A 24176-nucleotide genomic window follows, 5' to 3' on the forward strand; every position below is an offset into this window, starting at 1 on the left:
TCTTTTCTGTTGAATTCGTTTTCAGATACGTTGTCATCCTTTATTTTTATAAGATGAATAAATTACGTGGGAAGTGGGGAAAACGAAATACAGTCGAGTCCCGACTTACGCGAGGGATGCGTTCCAAGACTCCTCGCGTAAGTCGAAATGTCGCGTTGTGGAAAAATATGTGTATACAATTTTTTTTAGAAGCATACCAAATTCTTTTAGACACTTATGAACGCTCTCACACTGCTTTAAAGCATTCCTCAACTATACACTACAGTTTTTTACATAAAAAACTGAACTTTTACTGTATTTAAAAAAATAAAAAACTGTTTTATTCGAGATGAGGTGCTAAGATGCACAAAATGAATGCTCAACGGAAGGGAAAGATATAAAATAAAGCAACACGGTATGCACAGTATGTAGCAATAATAAAACGTTGCACTATAATAGTACTGTATAGTATACAGAAACATATTTATTAGTACGCATGGAAGATTCACTCATATTTATTGTCGTGCTACCGTCGACGTTTTGTAGTTGTTCAAGCATCTCGAGAATGTTAGCTCCCTCCCCACAACCCCACCCCCTTTTTTAATCAGAAACTTTGTTTTTCTTCCCATTTTCACAAAGTTTAGATGAAGGTGCCACTAAGGTACCATTATATTTTATCAACCTTAATATTTCAAATGAAAAAATTAAATAAATGAATGATGCTGAGTGACTAACAACGCGATGCGTAGACTAGTTTGATGTGGAAACTTTCCCTGCAAGTGATGCCTAAAGGGATGTAATAGTATTCACGAAATCAATATTTAGTGGCAAATAACGAAGCCGATACTTCCTTCTAAAAAATTCGTATTACAGACGAAAAATTCGCGTTAGCTCTAAAATTCGTAACTCGTGAAAAATTCGCGTTATAGCCGTTTCGCGTAAGTCGAATCGCGTTGTAGCGGGAGTCGACTGTATTTGGATTATGAAGAATAAAATATGTCATAACTATGTTGGTGATGTAATTGCAATTAAAGTATGCAATAGAAATAAACGATATCAACCATGGAGTTCAAAAATTAAAATTAATACAGTGAGAAGCGAAGGGATGTAAAGTTTTGAGTATAGCGCATTTGAAGATAAGGTCCAAGGTAGACTTTCATTGAAAAGTTTTCTAAATCAATCTATATAGCCAGCACCTACCAGAACTTTTAGTACTATCTCTTGCCCTAAAACAGAGGAGAGGTTCAGCTACCTTTTGTTCTGATTATCTCCAAACTTTTAATTTTGGCACTTTGCTTCTCACTGCCTCAATTCATCTTTTGCACTAAACCCAGTACTGGTAGTAATGGTAGGATCATGTGACATCCTCTGTTAAACTCAGGAATTATCAGTACTTGTACCAGAAGTTTTTCTTCTTTTTTTTTCTTCAAAACTTTACGCACCATCCTCAACCTTTAAAGCCAGGCATGGATCAGCAATCGTACCAGAAGCATTTGATTCTCAGAAGTTAAGACTAAGTTTTAAGCATGAGTCTTTGGGAATGATGAGCACTACTACCAGAAGCATTTTGTTTCTAGTACTACCCGAAATTGCATGCGCCATCCTGAACCTTTGAGTTCAAAACTGATCAGAATGTGAACCAGTAATATTGTTTTCAGAAGATAGGACGAATTCCATGCCGAATTCTCAAATTTTAAAGCCAGGAATGATCAGCATTTTTACCAGAAGCATTATGTTCTAAAAAGTTGGCACTCAAAACATTTCTCAGCCTTCTCAGTCACCAACATTTTTTAGCAGACGGATTTTGTTTTTCGAAGTTAATCCTGGAGTATTTATATAGAATCTCCAATCTTTCAAGCCAGAAATGATCAATTAAATGTACCAAAAGTGTTTTGTTCTTAGAACTCTAATTTTTGGGGAATCCTCTTCTTTTCAAGTTACAACTAATTAGCATTCTGCCATAAGCATTTCGATCTCAAAAGCAAGGATTTAAAATCTAAATAGAACCACGGAAATCTGTAAAAGTTGTAAGTTATGAGTTCTTGAGCAATTGTCTGTTCCGAGTATCAAGATTAATTAGAGGTTGAAGTTTCAACCCTCTTTCTGAGAACAAAATAACGGATGGAATTCATGCTGCACAATTGATAGCATTTCTTTCGAGAAAGTCATTATAAAACAGGAATGCATAAATAAATAACGTTCATCAATAAATCAGCAAGAACAAATCAGTTAGAGTCTAAAAGAAAAACCAATCGAGCAATTATGCACCTATTATAAAGAGGAACACGTTCAAAGTATATCAATCAGTTACGATTACAGTCAAAAAACGAAAAAGAAAATATTATTGAATATCCTTGAGTAGAAAAAAAAAGAAGTCCATGACCGAGAAAGGGTTTGTTTCACTGACGTCAGTGATGACGTAATACCTTCTGTATAACTAACACTTAAACGGGTAAACATGATGGCATTGAGAAATTTTAAGGATATGCATTGAACTTGTTCATACGAAAGACATTTTGGTGGAGATATTATCATTTAAACCTCGAGTGGCTATGGAGTGGTGTGGCATAACCCTCTTTTGTGATCTGTATACGTAGTACAATGGAGAAGGATCATTAAAAGAATTTAAGCTTCCGAGGTTATTTTTCAAAATGATCACAGGTTGAACAATGATTCGAAATTTTTTTCACAAAACTGAATAACAAATACTAATAATGTTAAGGTAGAATCCATCTCAATTTAAAAATGGCCTAACATGATGGTCTCCGATTTTTTTGATTTTAACAGACGTTAAAATTAAAAAATACGTTTTTTTGCTTTGCCCAAAAAAATTCCTGGGCCGAGATACAGGCCGCGAAAGATGGCGATCCCGTCATGATTTTCTCATTTGGGATTTTCGTCAAAAACTTTAAAGTACATTATTTCAGGAACGGTAGAACATATTTTGTTGCGATTTGTGTTATTTAAAAGGATACTTTTTTGTTAAAAAAATATGCAACATTTTGAAATATGTGCTTTAATTTTCTTCCAGTCTTTTTTTAAAAAAAAGTTTTAAAATTTTTTTTGATTTTTCACAAAAGTGCCGATTTTAATTTTTTATATTTTTTTACAATTAATTAGTACCACCGAGCACTATGTTTCCTGAAAAGCAGAGCTTCCATTTTTTCGTTTAAGAGATTTTAAAGGCATTTGAGAAAATGGGGGGCTTTAAGGAACTCTTTACGTAATGGCAGACCTGAAAATTCAAAAAATATTTTCGCAACAAGTGGCCAGAAAATACTTTTGATTAAGTTATAAAGCGAAATTTTCATATTGAGTCGCCATTTTATTCAGGATTTTGAATTAGTGAGAACAAGATGGCATTTCGCTTAACGATTCTTTTGGCGCTAAGCTGAAAGGTTGCGCGGGGAAATGCAGACAATTGATTGGAGACTACGTTCTTGTTTTCATAAAAAAAAGAATAAACTCCTGGATAAAGTGGAGACTCAAAATGAAATTTTCACTATATAACTTAATTAAAGGTGTTTTTTGGCCACATGTTCCGTAAAATTTGTTTGAATTTTCAGGTCTGCCATTACGTAAAAAGTTCCTTAAAAATCCCCATGCCTCTAAAATCACTTAAACGAAAAAGGGGAAGCTCTCCTTTTCAGGGAACATACTACTCTGAAAACTGGTACTAATAAAATGTAAAAAAATTTTAAAGTTAACATTTTTAAGAAAAATCCAAAAAATTAATTTAAACTCTTTTTTTTAAGACTAAAAAAACTGAAGCCCCTGTTTCAAAATGTTGCATATTTTTCTAAACAAAAAAAAATATCCTTTTAAATAAAACAAACCGCAACAAAATATGTTCTACCGTTCCTGAGATAACGTATTTTAAAGACTTTGACGAAAATCCCAAGCGAGAAATCATGACGGGACCGCCGTCTTTGGCGGCCTGTATCTCGGCCCAGGAATTTTTTTACGGAAAAACAAAAACATCAAAACAGAAAAAAAAGGTATTTCTTAATTTTTTATGAATTTCAACATATATGTTAAATTCAAAAAAAAAAAAAAAAAAAATCAGAGACCGTCATGTTACGTCCCTTGTTGAATTGAAATGGATTCTACCTCAAAGATATTTAAACAGGGAAATTTCTCAAAGGTATAAATCCAAAATCTGTACTTCAGAGCCGGACTAACGTAAGTCCAAAAATTGCGATTTTCCGTTTCTTAGTTCCGTATGTGGTATTCTATTCCGCATCGAGCCATGTCAACGTAATTCTGAGAAAATAAATAAGTAAATAAATAATTCTTTGTAATTATTTACCAGTGTTAAAAAAGCGCGCGTCTCATCTTTTGTAAGCGCCAGACAAACGTTTTCTCTCTCTCCTGTGAAGTAGCGATTATGTGACTTATGTTAGTCTGGCTCTGAGGTACGGAAATGATGTTACACTTTTTTCTTGACTCACTTTAACTTACCCCTCCACTCTGTTTGTAAGATGACACGCTGTTTTTCATTAGCATCCCCCTTGTCACTAAGTGTTACAATTTTACCAATCCCCCACCCCTTCAAAGTGTTATATCAATTGTGGACAGTCTCTCAGTTTTTTAAATTTCATTTCGTCATTGCACTACAAATATTTTAGTTTATATAAAAAAATAATATACGCTTTTCAGATATTATCCATCGAGCATCGACTAAAAAGACATTCCAGACTTTTTTGGTTTTCTTATGGATTTCGCGAATAAACTTCAGTGGACCCTTCTGACGTTTCAATGGACAACAAATACAAGGAAATTTTTGAAGACTGTTTAAATCATTTTTACTGAAATAAAATAATAATTAAAAAAAAACAATAGGTTCTAAAGACCTTTTTCGAAAATTGCACAAATTATTCATAAACTCTGCATGTAATTCTGAATCTGTTCCTACACATTTTGGTCGAGGTCAACACATATAATCACGAAGTGATATTCTTCAGTTACTTAGCAGACAACTTCCATAGCCTAGCTAGATTATTATAATTTGTTGTACTGTCTAAATTATGCAGTTGTACGTTTAATCAAAATGAAAAGGAAATCGTTGGTGCACTTTATACTGCTATCATGACTTGAAAGTAATATTTAAGTGAATATAATTATTTTAAGAAACTCAACAAAATTCGATCCGTATTAGTCGGAGATTCGGATAAACTGAGCCGAATGAACGAGGTTCTACTGAACATTTAAGTTATGTGCATAGTCTGAATAAGAAAAAGCAAGTCAATAAATATTTCAAAAAATCAGTGATTAGCAGGTTGTATTCTTTCAATGGGGTTGTTTCCTTTAGTCCAAAAGTAGTACTTTTTGTCACTGAAATCGATAGAATAAGCAAAAAAAAAAAAAAAAAAAATAAATAAATAAATAAATGAATAAATAAATAAATAAATAAATAAATAAAAAATAAATAAAATAAATAAATAAATGAATAAATAAATAAATAACATGTACCCAGAAAATACTTTCATTTTCCCAACAGTTATTTTTTAATTAATTTTTTAAATTGTCCGATTTTTCAAACAAGGCGTGGTCTTGTTGACGTCACAAATGATGCTATTTGGCGCATCTTTCTTACGCGTTTCCACGTTATGATAATCAAGAAGCGAATTAAAATTGCGCTCTACGCTTCCTATCAACCATATCGTTGCCAATACACGTGAGTAAAGATGCGAATTAAATATTTTGTTCTGTGAATAGCAACAGAGAATGGCATTTCATCATTTGTGATGTCATCGGCAGAAGTGTAAATAATGAAAGAGAAAGCGATTTAAGTAATTTTTTAAAAATATTAAACTTGAACAAATTATTTAAAAAATGATCAGATTCTATGTTTTTAAACATGCTCTTTCCGAAAAAAATACTTTTAAAATTTTGGAAACGACCCCATTGCAGTTCTTGAAAGACTAAAAATACTAACTATTCTAAATGCAGTGAAAGATAAGGCAAACACAAAAAAAAAAAATAAAATGAATCGCAGTTCAATGAACTTAAATGTAAACGGAAATAAGTTTAATAAATATTAAATTATTAAAATGTCTGTATAATTAATTAATCACTACAACTTCTTTTCGCATCAATAAAAGGTCTCATGACTACTGAGACCAAAACGCCAAAGTAGTAATTACATAGTAATAGCGTCGAATAATAGTTTATCGCTTGTTTTCGAGCCTCAGAATCTAACGATGATTGATCATTTAGCAATATGTCATTGTTGAATTATAGGAAGCAATGTACGTAACTATAACAAAGCGTAAAAATAGCTGCTCAGTGATTATATCATAGTTGATATTCGAAATGAGCTACAAGTGCTGTTAAAATGTGTTCTTTTTGGACCATGAAGTATGTCAGTCAGCAAATAAACAAATAATATAAATCAATAATTAGTTACAAGAAATTATATCGAAAATACTATGTACCACGCGATATAATAAACTACGCAATAATATAAGCAGATATATTTCTAGAGTTTTTTCAAAAAACTCTGAAAAAAGTCAAGGAGTTATAAACATTCCTTGATATTTTTTAGAAAAGTGGAATTAATTTTAGAGGAGTGAAATGTACGAAAACAGTAAAGACTGGATTAATAATCAATTCCATAAAAAAACTAACTTAATAAGGATGAGATGGAAGATAAAAAGAAAAGAAATGAAGGGTATTTTTTTTTCCCTTAATCGAGTGCTTGACATTTTGCATTTAAAACGATTAAACAACATTCAAATGTAATATTTTAAAAATTCCAATTGTTTTTTCTCCTCTTTCTACAATGATAAATTTTAATTCAAACACAAAGCATGAAAATAAGCTTGACTATTTTTTAAAGTGTATTTTAGATTTTTAGTGCGTGCGTTACGCTAGGGGAGAGTTTAAAAAAGTATAAAGTACCTCTGTTCACACACAGACGTTCAAATTCATTTCTTCACCCTTGAAATTTCAATATGAACATTTTAACTGCGGTTAGTTCTTGATTTCGACTTCTAATAACGCTAAATTTATTGCATTAGAGAAATAGAGCGTTAAACCCGAGTTTTTTTTTCATATACAAACGAAAAGGGAAAGTAATATTTCAGAGAGAACTGAAACGTTTTCGTATTATAATGGAGGTAAGAATCAAATAATTGAAGAGATTTATTTGGATCTTCTATTAAACACCATAATGGAGTCTTCATAAAATTCGCTATCGGGGGGGGGGGGGATTTTTTTGCAAAAGATGCGAATCACACAGACACACACAAAAAAAGATCCTGCACAAAAATATGACGCGTATTTAGCACGAAAATATGGACATCAAATTCAAAATTTAGTTATATTTTCAATATACTTAAACTTAATAAAATGCTATAAAATTTCTTTTATTTCATAAATTATTAAAATATGCGTAACATTTCTCATTCTCACCAGTTTATAGTATTAATGTGGAAAAAACTAGAGGCATCGAAAGCATCCCCCCCCCCTTTCGAAATATGTGCCTTTAATATAGCATACCAATTTTTGAAACGCATTGTTTCTTCTGTCATATCCGTTCACTGTAGTTTCACATTAACTTCCTGCTACCCCTCCCACCTTTTTTAAAAACTCACATTTTCATTACCCCCCCCCCAAAGCGTGATATTATTTGTGAACAACCCCTTTTACTCTTTCAAACTAGCCAAATTTGCAGATGCATCACTCGTGACTTTAAAAATATTCCTTTACCTACAAAAATTCTGTAGGTTTGTTTATGTTTTTTCAATATTTATCAACAAACGATCTTAATCTCAGGCTTCGCTAGGCTGCATACGACCTTGAAGTAACATGAAAGAAAGTGTTCAAATGATTTCAGCGGCATTTTTTGAAGCTGTCCCATTACTTGTTGATTGTTGGGCTTTTTTGTCTCTTATCACGACAATCCCGGTGAATTTGATTGCTTGGCGATTCTTATCAGCTTCTGTAGCATTTTCTCATCGTAAATAATATAAACTGAGTCAATGGAACGTTTTATTCACAGAAATTCCTTCCGAAAGATACTTCTTTTCACAATGTTTGCTGATGCATTTTTACTTCAAGGTTATACGTTTTTTCTGTCTCTCTCTTTTTTTTGTGTATAGTTTTTGAAAGTGAAAATTTTCATCGTGGGATCGTCCACAAATGATGTCGCACTTTGAGGGGGAAGGGGGATTCCTTTGTTCTATTTGTGTTAAGCAAAAAGTTTTCTATTTTAAATTAATGTCATCCGCATATAATTTAAGATTGCACATTGAAGTTAGGCATTCTTAGTTTTGTTTTACCTAGCAGATAGCTCATTGATTAATATTTAAAAATGAATACTAGCGTCGTTTGGAATATATATATATTTTTAAATCTTTGCTTTTTTAGTGATTGAATGTTGATACATTAACATAATATAAGTCAATTATAAAATATTTGTAAGTTTTTCAGTATATTTAGTAGGGGAAAAACTTTTTTGTTTCATTTTATCAGTGACGTAAAAAGGCGGATGGTTTCCATGTGCCGATGTTTGAAGCTTAAAATAAAATAACCAGTTCCTACAAAATATAGGTTCCCATAATATTTTCCTACGGTGAAAATTAAACCTTTTCTCTTCTGTTTAAAAGATTAATTTTTATCAGCTAATTAATTTTATGCTTTTGTATGTATATGTAAAATTTAAATCAACTGCTTCTATTTGCTTTTCAAGTAGCCGAGTTACACTTCTTGAATTATTCGCTGGAAAGAATTCATTAAAAATTTGACGGTTGAACCATTTCAATCTTTTAATCCTTCGATACAGCGAATATTCGTAAAAAATCGTAAAAACGATTTAGAAAGACAAATTGCTCAAAATAAATAAATAAATAAATAATGAATAATTCTTAGTAATATTTCATGTTTAAATGATAATTTTAAATCTCATATCTTTTGGAATGTCTTCGTTCAATCCTGAAATGGTGTGTGTGCATGCTTTTTATTTATTTACTAGAAAATCTACCGTCAAGGTATGACGGGTAAAAATTGTTTCTTAACTGCTTGTGATACTTTGATAGGTGAAATTTGAGCCCTAACTGCAACGGATTAATCCCAAACTCCAGTCGATAGCGTTCATTGTTGACCACTTTTTCGTTTCTTCATTTTCTTAAAATAACAGTCTTACCAGTAAAACAGTTAAGTTACCGGATCCAGTTCAGCCTTGTTAAAATAAAACATTCCCCTGCATGTCAAACATTACGAAAAATATATTATCAAATTATCATGCTATGTAGCTTGTAGTCGTTACATTAAAAAGAAAGCAATTGTAGCTGTAGTTGACTACATTTGAGAAAAGTAGTTATAGTCAAGGGTGTGCACAGAAATTTTTGAGGCCCGTCACAAATGACTTTCATGGGCCCTCTCAATACTGTTTAACCCTAAGTGTCTACATATATTTCACCCCTCATTTTAAAAATTTCGGGCCCGCTTCAGACTCTGGCCCGGGCTAACAGGTGTCCCTTCTTCCCTCCCCCTGTACACGTCCCTGGTTATAGTTGTAATTCGTGACAAAAAGAAAAATGTAGTTTTTCCGACCACTAGGACAACCCGCGATATTTATAAAGTTAAAAATGAGGAAACGCTGTAAATGAGGTTGCCATTTTAAATAACAAATCAAACTTTATCCTGTAAAACAAGGACAAGACCTCGTCTGTACAAGACCTTGCCTTAACTTTTATACAACCAAATTGTTTCGCATAAATTATGAAACTTGATGCAGAATTTGCAGTTAGTGATGGGAATTTTTATGCTAAAATAGTGCACCAATGCATTTTCTCCAAATCATTCTGGGTATAAAAATCTCTTTTACTAGTTGCGCTTTATTGACGTTATAACGAGATGAATCCTTATACATGAGAACGATTATGTGCACATATGATGCATATAAACACATAAATAAATATAAGAGTGCAGTGGGGAGAGTTTGAGGGTTAAATCCCCAGACTCCTTGATTTTTAAGCCATATCACCAGTCCCAGTATCGAAATATGTAAACATGTTAGAACTAATTGAAGAAGTCCGTCCCAGGGACGGATATAAGGGAGGGGCGATGGGGGCGATCGCCCCTCCCTTGAGGGACTTTCCTCCTGTAATTTTTCGAAAATGAAGTTCAAAAAACGCAAATTTAGACGAGTTTCATTGATGTTAGGATAAGGGAGGTTTAGGTTTGGACCTTATCTCGGATGTGTTTCGGAATTCAAGTCCAAAGCCTTTGTGATCAATATTTTTAAATCAGTATGCATAGAAAAAAGTAAGTAATAAAAATCAATTTCCCCTCCCTTGAAAACTTTCTGTATCCACCCTTGATCCGTCCCCAAGGGAAACTTCTGGCTTCTCTAGTACAAGTGTGGCAAAGCTCTAGATTAGTGGTCACTAATCGCCAACGGGAAACCATTGCATTGAAAATGGCTGCCAAAAAATTCAGCCGCCAAAAGTGGCAACCTTGTGTTTCTTTATTACGAATCATATCGTAAATCGTATTATGACAACGCTTCCAATCCTCAGACTTTCAGCGCATAAGTATACTCCACATTGGCAAAGTAATTCGAAGCAAACTGCCTTAAGTTTATTTATTTATTGTGCTGAACATATTTAAAAAAAAGAGCTATCAAAAGTCAAAAATGGCTACCATTTTTTGTGACTCTGGTAGCCAGTGGCTACTTTTCAGAATTCTTACTCTAGAGTTTTAATGTATGGCTGAAAGCAGTGAATTATCTCAATAAAACTGTAGAGCACGCCGGAAATTTAAAAAACAAATTTGGAATTCGTCACAATCTCCATTTCGTTCGAAATCAAAATGGAAAAACTACCAAGAACTCAAACAAGTAACTTCTTGTCATTCAAGAAAGTTCTAGAATTCTTAAGCAATAACAGGATGGAACAAGTTAACAACAACATGATCGTAATTACTTACAACCTCGTCAATGCAGCCTTTTTTCAGCCTCCGTGTCAAGTAAGACGGTTAGACAATTGTTAATGTGTAATGCTTTTGTAAAACCTTGACCTAAATCCATAGGAGTAATTTGGAGGATTCATTGCAGCGATTTGAGAGTTCTCAGAAAAGCAAGGATAGTCCTTTGACGTGTGTGCAGAACATTTAACTAATTGCAGAGAAAAAACAGGCATGAAAGGAGACAATTTTCGGAAGTGAAGGAAAAACATGTCGATGGTAAAAAAAAAAAAAAAAAACAATGCACAGAACTTTTTTCTATGTGCTAATTTTTCATCCTTTCTTTACTATTATTAATATTGAAATCAGGGGTGCGGAGTCGGAAAGAAACTGGCAGACTCGAGCTACAACTCCGACAATTTCTGAGCTATCGACTCCGACTTCTACACCCCAAAATCCTCCGACTTCTATACTCCAAAATCCCCCGACTTCTACAATCCAGAATCAGTCCGACTTTGACTCACACTCTGCAGACATGACAGATTGCGGACTCGAAGGGAAAACCAGGGCTGCGGAGTCGAAGAGTCGGAGTCTCATTTCCCCCGAAAGTCCTCAACTCTATCAGTGCTTGCGGAGAGCACTGTAGACTCGGACTGATTTTGGGATAAAGGAGTCGGAGGCTCTAAAATCCCCGGAGTCGGTCACATTTCCTCCGACTCCGTAACAGTGGGGGAAATGACAAACTCCGACTCTTTGAATTTTTAAATGTTCGACTTCTGACTCCGACTCCTTTACCCCAAAATCAATCCGACTCCGACGCCCTGATTTATACTGTGTTTCTTGTTATTTATCATGGAAGTTGTAAGAGTGGTTAGGGGTCATCCTTCAAATTTAGTTCGTTTAAATTTTTGTTTAAAATTTTAACATTGCACTGAGATACGCATTCTTATATCTAGCTAAATTTTATAGTAAAGTTTTTTTAAATAATAAATTAGGTGCAAACGACCCTTTTAGAAACACTCAAATGCAACCAAAAGGGGAGGTGCACAACGAGACCCCACTAGGAGTCTACGTTTCAAATTTTAACTTTCTAGGACATACCGTTCTTGAGTTATCGACATATATACGCACATACGCAAATACATACATACAAAAATACAGACTTCACGAGAAAACTCGTTGTAATTAACTCGGGAATCGTCAAAATGGATACTGCGGGCGTCTATATGTTCTTAGGTATGTATGCACGTGTGATCGCGTCGAAAAAAATTCAACATTCATTTGGGGGTGAGCAAAATGGAAATTAAGGTCTATTTTTGAGTGAAAATTTTTTCGCGAATACAATACTTTCTTTTTTGTAAAAGGAAGTAAAAGGGGGCGGGGGAGAGAAGAAAAAAAGAGTAGAAGAAAAGGGGGGAGAAGAAAAAGGGGGGGGGAGAAAAAAAATCAAAACTGCTTACTAGAAAACAATTAACTCTATTTTAAGTGATACATCAACAGTAAATACCAAACGAGTAAATTTTACTTAATCTTTACTTTTTTTCCCCTTTTTCTTTCTTCCTTTCTATGTTCACTTTTTTTTGCGTCAGTGTCGCCCCCCCCCCCCCCCCCAAGGACCAGACCCCTAGTTTCCGACTAGGCTGACCTGGCCTTTCGTCAGGCCTGATGCTGCTCCAACCCCTTTATCCCGAAAACAGTCCAACTCCACGACTCTAACCCTGCAGCCATGACATAAATTCCGACTTGGAGGGAAAACGACAGACTCCGATTCTTGGAATTTTAAAACCCTCGACGCCAACTCCGACTCTTTGCATTTTTAAATGTTCGACTTCTGACTCCGACTCCTTTACCCCAAAATCAATCCGACTACGACGCCCTGATTTATACTGTGTTTCTTATTATTTGTCATGGAAGTTGTAAGAGTGGTTAGGGTCATCTTTCAAATTCAGTTCTTTTAAATTTTTGTTTAAAATTTTAACATTGCACTGAGATACGCATTCTTATATCTAGCTAAATTTTCTTCTTTTTCGCGAAAATGAAAAATGCCTCAATTAAACTCTTCTCCAAATCGACGAAAATTGAGGGAGATTTGGGCATGTGACCCAGCAAGGAAAGAATCGCCGCAATTGACGAAATTTTTCTAACGTCTGAAGAATCGTCGAAAAATGGGAACCATGGCAATTAGAGGGATGAGACGTAAAAGTTCATAGAAATTTGAGGGGAAGAAGGGAGAAGTACTCATCACACAAATTACTTCAGATTATAGCCTTAATTTTCAGTATTATTAACCGGGGCTATTCACAAATGATATGACGCTTTGAGGGGAGGGGGGAGAGGGCTCATGAAATCGTGACAGTTTGAGATAAGGGGGAGGGCGAAGTGACAAGAAGTGTGACATTACGCATTTTTTATAACAATATTTTTATGAAAAATTGCGTGACATTTGATGAAGGAGGGGGGGGGGGGTATGGTGAAGTGTGACGCATAATGACGAAGGGAGGGAGAGGGGTCAAAAAGTTGAATAGTACATAAATAATGACAAAACTCCTAAGGACTGTAAGTAGAGTAAAAGGACTACAACCCTGCCGTGTACAGGGAAACGGAAGTAAAGAACAGTATTACAGTAAAGAAAGTAAAGAACAGTACTACATTTGCAAATTCTCCGAAATGCACAGAGCTGCGGAGTCGGAGCGAAAATGATCGGCTCAGACTCTGAATCATAGAACTTCAGAAGCCTTGACTTCGAGTAATTTGCCCCAAAATCAATCCGACTCGACTCCACGCCATCGACTCTGACTCCGCACCGTGGCAGAAATGCAGACTCGAGAGGAAATGTTCGAGTCCGATTCCGATTCTTTGAATTTTAAAGTCTTCGACTCCAGTCTCCTTTACCCCAAAATCCGTCCGAGTCCAACTCTGCAGCCGTGGCAGAAAGTCAGATTCGGAGAGAAAATGATATACTCCGACTCCGACTTTAAGAATTTTAAAGCCTTCGATTCCTGGCTCCAACCACCAACTTCTAAACTGGTCCAACACCTTCTAGTAGGTGTTGCTCAGGGCCGCAGAGAGCCAAGGCAGGGCCCCTTGTCAGTTATGTCGCCAGGCCCCCCAAAAAAGAAAGAAAAAAAGAAAAGGAAAGGGGGGAAAGTAAGAAGAAAAAACGAGCTGATGTGTGCATCACATGACTTCCTTTTACACCAGTTTAATGTTATTTCCCCATTATTGGCAATTTTAATGGGATTCAATTGTTAACTCTCTAAATATCACCAACGATGGTCAAATTAAAACCAGATTTAGAACACTTATTAGACTTGACGTCAAAACTTGGCGACCTAAAGACTGGTGATATATCGCCAAGTGTCCACCAAATTAAAACACCACTTGAGTTGGCATCGAAAATAACAATGATTTTCCCCCCAAAAGTGCAAACGACCCTTTTAGAAACACTCAAATGCAATCAAAAGAGGAGGTGCACAACGAGACCCCACTAGGAGTCTACGTTTCAAATTTCAACTTTCTAGGACATACTGTTCTTGAGTTATCGACATACATACGCACATACGCACAACGCAAATACATACATACATACAGACTTCCCGAGAAAACTCGTTGTAATTAACTCGGGAATCGTCAAAATGGATATTGCGGGCGTCTATATGTTCTTAGGTATGTATGCACGTGTGATCAGGTCGAAAAAAATTCAACATTCATTCGGGGGTGAGCAAAATGGAAATTAAGGTCTATTTTTGAGTGAAAATTTTTTCGCGAATACAATACTTTCTTTTTTTGTAAAAGGAAGTAAAAGGGGGCGAGGGAGAGAAGAAAAGGGGGGAGAAGAAAAAGGTGGGGGGAGAAAAAAAAATCAAAACTGCTTACTAGAAAACAATTAACTCTATTTTAAGTGATACATCAACAGTAAATACCAAACGAGTAAATTTTACTTAATCTTCACTTTTTTTCCCCTTTTTCTTTCTTCCTTTCTTCCTTTCTATGTTTACCTTTTTTTTTGCGTCAGTGTCGCCGCCCCCCCCCCCAAGGCCCAGACCCCTAGTTTCCGACTAGGCTGACCTAGCCTTTCGTCAGGCCTGGTGTTGCTCCAATCCCTTTATCCCGAAAACAGTCCAACTCCACGACTCTAACCCTGCAGCCATGACATAAATTCCGACTTGGAGGGAAAACGACAGACTCCGATTCTTGGAATTTTAAAACCCTCGACGCCAACTCCGACTCTTTTACGCCAAAATCAGTCCGATTCCGTAGCCCAGGAGAAATGCTTTATTGGCTTTCTTCTCTTGTAAGGAATTACAAACGGTTTTCTTAGTCCAGTACTGCTTCATGCAAAATTAATGTTCACAGAAACGGATTTTTAGAGCGAACATTTTTTTAAACAATAAAACGGTCATTTATTTACTTCGATAACATGATGTAAGCTACAAAAACTTAAAAACTTAAATAAAGCGAAAGTGCTAACAATTTTTCCTGGTTACAGAATTATTTTCGTTTCATCAAAATCGTCGATTCATATGAAAGGAGTTCCAAAGTATCTCTGTCATTCTTTTATTAACAATCCCTTTTGTTTATCTATTTTGAGTAAAGAACACTAAGAATGTATAATCAATAATTATTTACCTCTCTGAGAACAAGATACAATGAATTATTATAGTTAGAAAAAAGAATACTAAAAATTTCCTTCGATATTATCAATACGTTTGTTTTGTGCAAGAGAACGATAATAGCTTTTCTATTTCTATTCATTTGTCCTTCTCTTCTTAATTTTTTTTTTTTTTTTTTACAAAATTAGCACCAACATAAGTGCATTATTTAGAACAAAGAACTTTCCTATGCTTAGAAAAAAACTTTCTTAGAATTATTTGAAAACAAGTTATTTAAGTTGATCAATTAATTATTTTATTTATTTAAGTTATTTGTTTTATTTATTTATTTATTTGCTTCCAACTTTCTCACTCTCATTTAGACGTAAGTCACGGTCTTTCTTAATCAGAAGGTTTTCCCTATAATTCACTCTATTTAAAATCTTACTATTTGTTAAATTAATTACTATGCATTAAATATGCAGAATTATGAAAAATACATTCAATTTTCTGTGCCGCTTCTTACAACTAAATAACTCTTTTCTACCCTGAGCCAATCTCAATTCCAATTTTATAGATAATGCGTAATCGAATGTTAAAAGTTTTATAAAAAAAAAAAAAAATCAATGCTTAGTAATGTTATTTCGCCTCAAAAACTTTTTTACGCAACCAACTAGTTAAAAAACCGTATTACGAAAATTCAAACTTATAGAATGCAAAATTAAATCGTAATATCCAGCTCTCGAGAAGTTAAGCTTTTATGACGTAACTTACTACCAACTAACATCATCCATGACTGAACATAATAAAATTATTTCGAAACATCTGTACCTCAAAGCTAGACTAACGTACGCGCAAAAATTGCGGTTCTCCGTTGATTAGTGCATTCATTGTATGTGGAAGTCTATTCCACATTGAGCCATGTGAACGTAATTCTCCCGAAAAAAAAATCGTTTTCAAATCTTGACTATGGTCAAAAGAGCGCGCGTCCCGTCCCCAGCCTTAGCATGCGCCAGAAAAACGTTTGTACTCTCTCTTATAAAGTTGCGATATGTGATTATGTGATTTACGTCCGTCTGCTCTGAAGTACAGATATGTGGTTAGTTTGATTAAAAAAAAAAATAGATCAATATCAAAATTGTAAAGAATTTTTTTTTTCTTAATTTCCACACTTAAAACGAAATCCGTCTTTTGTAGTTTCGAGCAACACGGTTTCAAAGAACACGGAACCGATTAATCGCATTCTTCAGGTGTTACTTGTACCGAATAAAAATGCATTAAAAATTAAAGAAATGTAAGATTTATAGGTTTTATTTTATTTCACCCCTGCTAGCATCATTTTTTAAATAATTCATAAAAATTAGAAAATTAATTAATTAAAATAAAATTGCTCCTTTCTCTCTGCACTTTTCTGCTGCTCTAATACGTTTAAATTTAATTTTAACTAAAATTTATACATCTTTGTCACTTACAGTGCTTTGAAGTCGGAGATCAGACTGATTTTGGAAAGTAGGAGTCGGGAGTCGAAAGCTTTGAATTTCAAGCGCCGGACTCGAAGTCAAAAAGAGTCGAAGTAAAGAAATAAAATTTTTATTAGTAATGAGCACATCAACGCGCACTTTATTTTTTCTCTCTCACATCGATCTTTTTCCTTTTTCAAATTCTCTGGCATCGTATTTATTTCCTTGTTTTTGAATAAAAAATGAATTAATTCAAAAATTTACTGTAGTTACGTTAAATCAGGAATCTAGTTTATTATAATTTTATTTATAATTTTTTATTGGCATTTCGATTTCACGAAAATTTATTCTTTATTATTTTTTTCATAAATCCAAAGTTACACATATATTATCTTAGTTTCTATTCTTACATTAATAAAAAATGTCTTCAAAATTAACTCTTACAAAATATGTTTACCCTTTCCGCTATATGACAATAGTTTAAAGTCAAATGAATAACTTTAAAAATTATTTTGCATCTATAAATATATACCTTTAAAAAGTTGAAGAATAAACTAAGCAATTAGTAAACAAAATTCACTTTGCGATTTCAATACAAATCCATCCAGAGAAAATTCTCGAAATAATTGTTCGGAGCACTTCAATGATTTATATTGAATGGAAAAAATACAAGCTGATGATTTACTAGCTGCATATTCCATTTGATAAAATTCGCTAACAATTACTTATCAATAAATAAAAAATTGTCTTCAATGCAACAAGTTTTTTTTTCGGTTACTTATCATTCAAACTTTTCTTCTCAAATATTTTAATTATTAAAAAAATTTTTTTTTTAAATGAACAAGTTCAAGCGCTGAAAACATTTTAAAAGATTCTAGTAAACATGAAAATTTGATATCAATTTCTGAAAATGAATTCAAAAAGATAACATTTATGAAGAAAGTTTATGAAGATAACTTACCATTCCGCTTAATAGTGACATATCCCATGTAAACAAATAATTTCAAACGCAATTTCAATCCTGCAAACTGTTTCTTTAAAACTTTTTCACGTTCACTTACCTAGGGAAAAAAATATAAACAACGCCAGCGTAAGAGTGTCCTTGTAACTACAGGAAAAACAAACCGTCCGATTGAAAACTTTATGGACATATGATTCAAGCTATTGAAATTAACTGAAGCCGGTTTCCCACCGTAAGAAGCCGGGGGTTGCCAAGCGATTCAAACAACGTGTCGGGCAAATATTTTCATCATTGGACTTGCAGAAAATTTTTTTTAGTCGCCAAGAGGAACGAGAAATCGCCTCGCAGGATGTTGGCTGCAATTGTTATGCATGCTTTCAAGTGAGCTAGGGGAGAGTTATCACATTACATTGTTTACTTTTACCACATTTATTATCAAACATCTTTTCCCGTACATGTCCTTGAAAGGATGAATCCTAGTGACAGTCCTTAGGTGCTCTAAAAGGGTGGAGAACGTATGTTTTTGAGTGGGAAAAGATGGAATTCTTGTCCAAGTGCGCGTGGGTATGTAAAGGGTGATGGGTTTTAAAATATATCACGGGAAAGTAAAAAACGTAGAAAAGAGGGGTTACTTCTTGTTATAAGAAGGTTGAGGGGTTCTGGGGCGTCCTTAACTTAAAATTTTGGGGGCGGGGGGTGGAAGTTCTCACTTTGTCAAATGGAACTCCAAATTTTGCCGAGTAATAAAATACGGGTATGCACATAAGTACATCTGGATGTAAGTTGCACCATCAAAATGTTGGGGGAAAGGGTTTTTTTTTAAATTATTTTTTAAAAATTTATTTATTGACTTATTTTAAATGAAAATTTTAAGTTTATTTTATTTTGTTTATATTTTATTTCATTTATTTATTTAGTTTGTGTGTGTGTATGTCACTGGCGCAAAACAGAACTTTTCTAATAATTTAATAATAATAATAGTTAAAAAAAAATTAAATAATATTTTTTTAAAAATAAATAAAATAAAAAATAGAGTAAATAAATAAATAAATAAATAAAAGAAAATGGGTTGAGAAGGGCAGGGATTTGTGCTATTCATCTTTGGGGGGGGGAGGCACCCCTGGGGTATTTTAAAAGAGCAATATTACAATTATGACTCCAAATTTGCCGAATCGTTAGACAAAATTTGCCGAATAAGGAAGTTTTTGGGAGGTCAGATAGAAACAATCGAAAATTTCGTCCCCTGCATTTTTACAGCGAAAAAAATAATAAAATATATCGTATATATCAGGAGTTCCCACTTGGGGTAGGGGGCATGGTGCAGACTGTGGCATTAAAATTTTTAGGGAGTGTTTTGGGGGGATTTTTTTACGTTTTAGGGGGCTCGTACTTTGGGGGGATTTTGCGATATGTAGGGGGAGGGGGTGCGCCCTTGCCGTAAGCAGGGAGTTGGCACCCCTGCATATATTACGGGGCATTTCACAGCAAAATACTGTGGAATGACCCTATTATATTTTTTAGAAAAAATAAAGAAAAAGAAAGAAAGTTCCAATTGTTTTCAAAGCAATATTGCAATTTATAACTTTAATTGAAACTTCTTTTTGCAAGTGAGAGAATTTAACGATTCTGTAACTTGACGTCAATTTGTTGCAAGTACATGATTTACATTTTTGTTTACAGTGATTGTCTTCTGAAGAGCTCGTGTTGTTTTAGAAAACAATTCAGTGCCAATGCTCCTCTTTTGTTCCAGTGCAACTGCACCTGAAAACGTTCAGCAGCTGGCAGAAAATTGCTGCCAAATGATTTCTGAACTATTTTCTGCGTGTGACGAATTGGCAGAAAAGGAGCTTTAAATAAAATTTTATGGGAAATGAAGAAACGCACGACCAAGGAATTTTTATTATTCACAAAACAATCCAATGACGAAATTTTTCATGTTGAAGGGAATGAGTGCGAGCAGAGTAACGCAACAATAATGATTTCAATATCAATTTCTTTCACGCGCTTTTCTGCTCAGAGACGAGTTTAATTTTATTTGTAGGGGGCTCCATCCCCTGCTATTTGGTTCGCGAAAATTTAAATCGTATGTTGTAAAGAACTAGATTAAAACAAGCGTTACTATAAGAAAAAAAAAATGAAAATACCGCTCTCCCATCAGTAGGCAGTAGAATTTAAGTAAAGAGCTCATTATGATCATTATAATTAGAACAATCAATAAATCCCGCTCCCATTTAAAAACAAAAAGAATTTGATAACAATACACATAACAAAATTTTTTTCAAGGAAAACGTATCGAAGAACAACCCCTCCCACGGGGTCCAAACTAACTTGTACCAAATTTCAAAGCTATAGGTGCTAAGGGGCTCCTGTGTAGGGTGGGCCAAAAACTGAATAATTTTGATAAGAGACTTCTAACAGCAAAAAAAAAAGTTGTGTATTAACATCTTAAATATGGGGAAAATATTTAAAAAATAAATATATCTGCTTTTAGATCACGTACCAGCTTTAAAATTTCAGAAGGAGTATAAAAAGGTCAAATTCTCATTTTTTAAACTTAGACTACTCTACATCCACATTGCGTCCAACCAATTTAAGAATAAAATGTAAACAATTGCAGTATTCTTTTAAACTCAGATTTTTTTTTTTAAAGTAAACATTTGAAGTATCACTTCTCTTCCTTGCTTATGAAATTAATAAGTAACGTTTTTGCCTTCTTAGATGCATTATTCTTAACCGATTTGGTGCGCTTTGTTGACACCGAAACAATTTCATAATTTTTTCGCATCCAAAAACCGTAGGTTTGTGAGGAGGAGCGGGGGTCATTCCTCAGTAAGACCTTCCCCCCCTGAAATAGCAGTCTGTATCCGCCCCTTGTGCTTTCAGGGGCATTTTAATCTTTTTTTTTTTGGAAGGTGGGGGGGGGGGAGTTTGCCACTGTCCTTGGAGAGATATGCACCCCCGCCATAATAATAAATACAATATTTTCCATTTATTTTCTTTTTTTCCCGTCTCTTCCTTTTCTATTCAAACCAAGCAAAAATAGAAACATGCGCAACAGCTCGAAGTATTTAGCCAAAAGAGCTCTGATGTAAAAGGAATTATAACTGACTTATATCTCAAACGAAAAGTATCTTTTCCACGTATTCATTCCGCCTCGCGAACAAACATTAATGACGACCAAGCTATTAATTTGCGTAAGCTTTAAGAAGTTTAAATGAGTCTTGGGCATACTGCCAAATTTAACTGCGTAAACAACTTAACCTAGAATCGGGGGATTTTTTAGCTCGTGTTGGGTGTGTCGTTCGTCAGTTCGCCGAGAAGCTATATGAGTTCGAAGTTCCGACCTTGAGAATCGTCCTCTCTGATGTTTCGGCAGTTCGCGGAGGGAGTATTTTTACGTGAGCAAAAGCAGGTATAAGGCCAAAGATGTAAGAACTCTTTCAATACACGTGTATCCTGAAACGTAGAAGTGAGCTGATTGTGAAAGAAAAATGGATTTTGTTTGAAGAAAAAGTTTGTGGAAGAACTCAACACTCTGAACGAATGAAAACGGACAGGGGTGTCCCCCCCCTAATTTCGATGGCATAAATTCGCCCCCCCCCCAAAAAAAATATTTCTCAACTTTTTCCCTTTTTTATTTTTATTTCCTTTTTTTGAATATTATTTACTTTTTTTTAAACATTAGTTATTTATTTTTTCATTTTAAATTCTCTCTTTTTTAATTTTATTTACTTTTTTAAAATATTGTTTATTTATTTTCTTTAATTATTATTATAATTATTATTAATTAGAAACGTTCTGTGCTACGCCAATGACAGACACACACACACACACGAAATAAATAAATGAAATGAAATACAAACAGAATAAAATAAAATAAATAATTTAAATTAAAAATAAATTAATAAATAAATTTGAACCACCCCCCCCAATTTTGAAGGCGCAACTTGCGCCATAATCCTCCCCTCTCCCTCCTTGTGGGCACCCCTGTAAACGGAGGTGTAATAACGGGGAGTTTTCAATATGATGTTCTTAGGGGCATTTTCCTCCTTTTGGGGGTTGGCTCTCGGTCTTGGGGGAGGGGGGCAGTCTCCATTGTTCTTGATGGAACGGGCAACCCTGTACGTACATTTCAAATGTCGAAAAATTGTCAGGGAGGATGAGAAATAAGGAAGAAGTGAAAAGAGAAAAAATGGCAGTCACCAGACTGACCGACAGAACCTATGCTTTTACTCAGAGTTATTACCAAAGATGCGGAGTCGGAGTCATTAAATCGTAGTCCGGCTGTCTTTGGGATAAAGGAGTTGGAGTCAGGATTCGAAGATTTAAAATTTCAAGAGTCGGAGTCGGTCATTTTCCTTCGAAGTCCGCATCATTGAGATGAAATAAAAGGTGGAGAGAGTGAATCTTTAAACAAAAGCATCTTAACCTTGAAGCAAAGATCCCAAGTCATATGATAGCATTTGAAGTAAAGTTTTGGAAGAAATTAGGTTTCTTTCGCAAAACGTGTCGCCCATTCGTTGCAGCTGAATCACGTGACTTGAGAGCTTTGCATCAGCTTTTCCTAAACCAAGAATTGGACTAGCTCTCTCCAGTTACTAATTCCTGGTCTTAGGTCCGAAACTCTGCCAGCGCTTGCGGAGTCGGACTGATTTTGGGGTAAAGGAGTCAGAGTCAAAGGCTCTAGAATTCTCGAAGTTGGTCATTTTCCCTCCGACTAGTTATAAGGGTTATTGAACAACAGTAAGCTAAAAATTTTCAAGGTGTGTTGAAATAACTAATCGGGTTAAGTTTTTTCAAATACGTTAGACTGTTTGACCAATGAAACGCATTTTTATTTAGTTTTCTTTTTCTGAAGTTCACTCCGGCGCAAGTCCGATGAGAGGCATATCAGCCAAGTCGGAAACTAGGGGCCCGGGCCTTGGGGGGGGAGGGGGACATTGAAGCAAAAAAAAAAAAAAAAGGGAAGAAAGAAAAATGGGGCGAAAAACTCCGGATAAGCGGAAACGTAAATATAAAGTAAAATCTCTTTTTTATTTACTGTTATGGCACTTATAATAGAGTTAATTATTTTCCAGTAAGCAGTTCTGATTTTCTTCCTCCCCCATTTTTTCCCCTTCTTTTTCTCATTTTTCTTCATTTCATCTTCTTTTCTTCTTATTCTTTCTTTTTTTTGTGTGTGGGGTAGGAGGGCAGGGGCCTGGCGACAAAACTAACAAGGCGCCCGCATTGGCTCTCTGCGGCCCTGCTCCGACACCCACAACGTAAGAAACATAGCTTCAAAAGGAAAGCGTGTTAGAGTTAAAAAAGGGAAAAATAATGGTCTCACTAATTTCGCATGAGCATCAGAAGCATAAAAAAAGGGGTTAAACTCGCGCAACCCCCTCATTTTCAGCTATATTACCAATCCTAACATGAAAATATAAAAATAAAAGTAACAACTGATTGATCAATCCCGTCCTTGAGGAAAATTCTGACTGCGCTGGTGACGAATACTCTAGCAAATTAAGCTAGTTGCACTTTATTTAATTTTAATTTAAAGCAAGGTTGCATATCCAATATCTAAGGGGGAGGGGGAGGGTGTGCCATGCTTCTCAAATATGTGTACATCCTGCAATGCGCCAATGCGGAACAAGAACTTTCGACCAGTTCCGTGTTGAAAAGGTTATCGAAGAGGGGGGACTGATTTCTACACATTCCTCAAAACTGATGCAATACCTGAACAATACAGGTCAGGAAAGACAGGTCCGCGTTTCTCATGCAATGCCTCTGTAACTTACATGAGGGAAAGAGGTTCTAACATTGCATCAAGTTCAAGCTCTACTACAAAATAGGCTCTCTAACTTTAAACACACTGTTTGGATTATTCTTTCTGGTGTATGTTTTTATTAAAAAAAGAAAAAATATATTAAATACATGTTTCTTTTAAAAAATACTCTTTCGTAACTAGGCTTCGGTTGAATGTCGAAAATTACGTATTAATTTTGATCGAATATTTTGTACATGGGTATAAAAGTTATAACAATCTTATATATTATTATTTTTAAGTTTTTATTTTTAAATGTATCGCTGATTTTATATTATTTCAAAATAAATAAAAAGAACACACGACATAAAATATTTTAATTTGAAATTTTATGTATAGAAATCAGTGGCGCACAATTTTTCAAGGGGGGGGGGCGGGACCGAAGGTCCACCATTCTCATTATCACGCATCCAAACATATTCTTTTGATTTTATCCATTGTCAGGAACAAAAAATATTTAAAAAAAA

At 34.6% G+C, this 24176-nt stretch overlaps 1 protein-coding gene across 3 annotated transcripts in view; it reads right to left on the reverse strand.

Moving 5' to 3' along the window:
* The window catches only part of LOC129230681 (protein FAM13A-like), an 85043-nt gene extending 66950 nt beyond the window's left edge, over positions 1–18093 (reverse strand). Inside the window, exon 1 of one of the 3 annotated variants that reach the window (XM_054865098.1) lies at positions 18004–18093. The gene's annotated coding sequence lies outside the window, so the exon portion shown is untranslated. Of the gene's footprint in view, positions 1–17903 lie in introns of all 3 variants that reach the window. The other 2 variants (XM_054865096.1, XM_054865099.1) reach the window with 2 other exon arrangements.
* Between the last annotated feature and the right edge of the window lie 6083 nt (positions 18094–24176).

The sequence above is a fragment of the Uloborus diversus genome, chromosome 9 (genome assembly GCF_026930045.1).
Source record: "Uloborus diversus isolate 005 chromosome 9, Udiv.v.3.1, whole genome shotgun sequence".
NCBI classification, from domain to species: Eukaryota; Metazoa; Arthropoda; class Arachnida; order Araneae; family Uloboridae; genus Uloborus; species Uloborus diversus.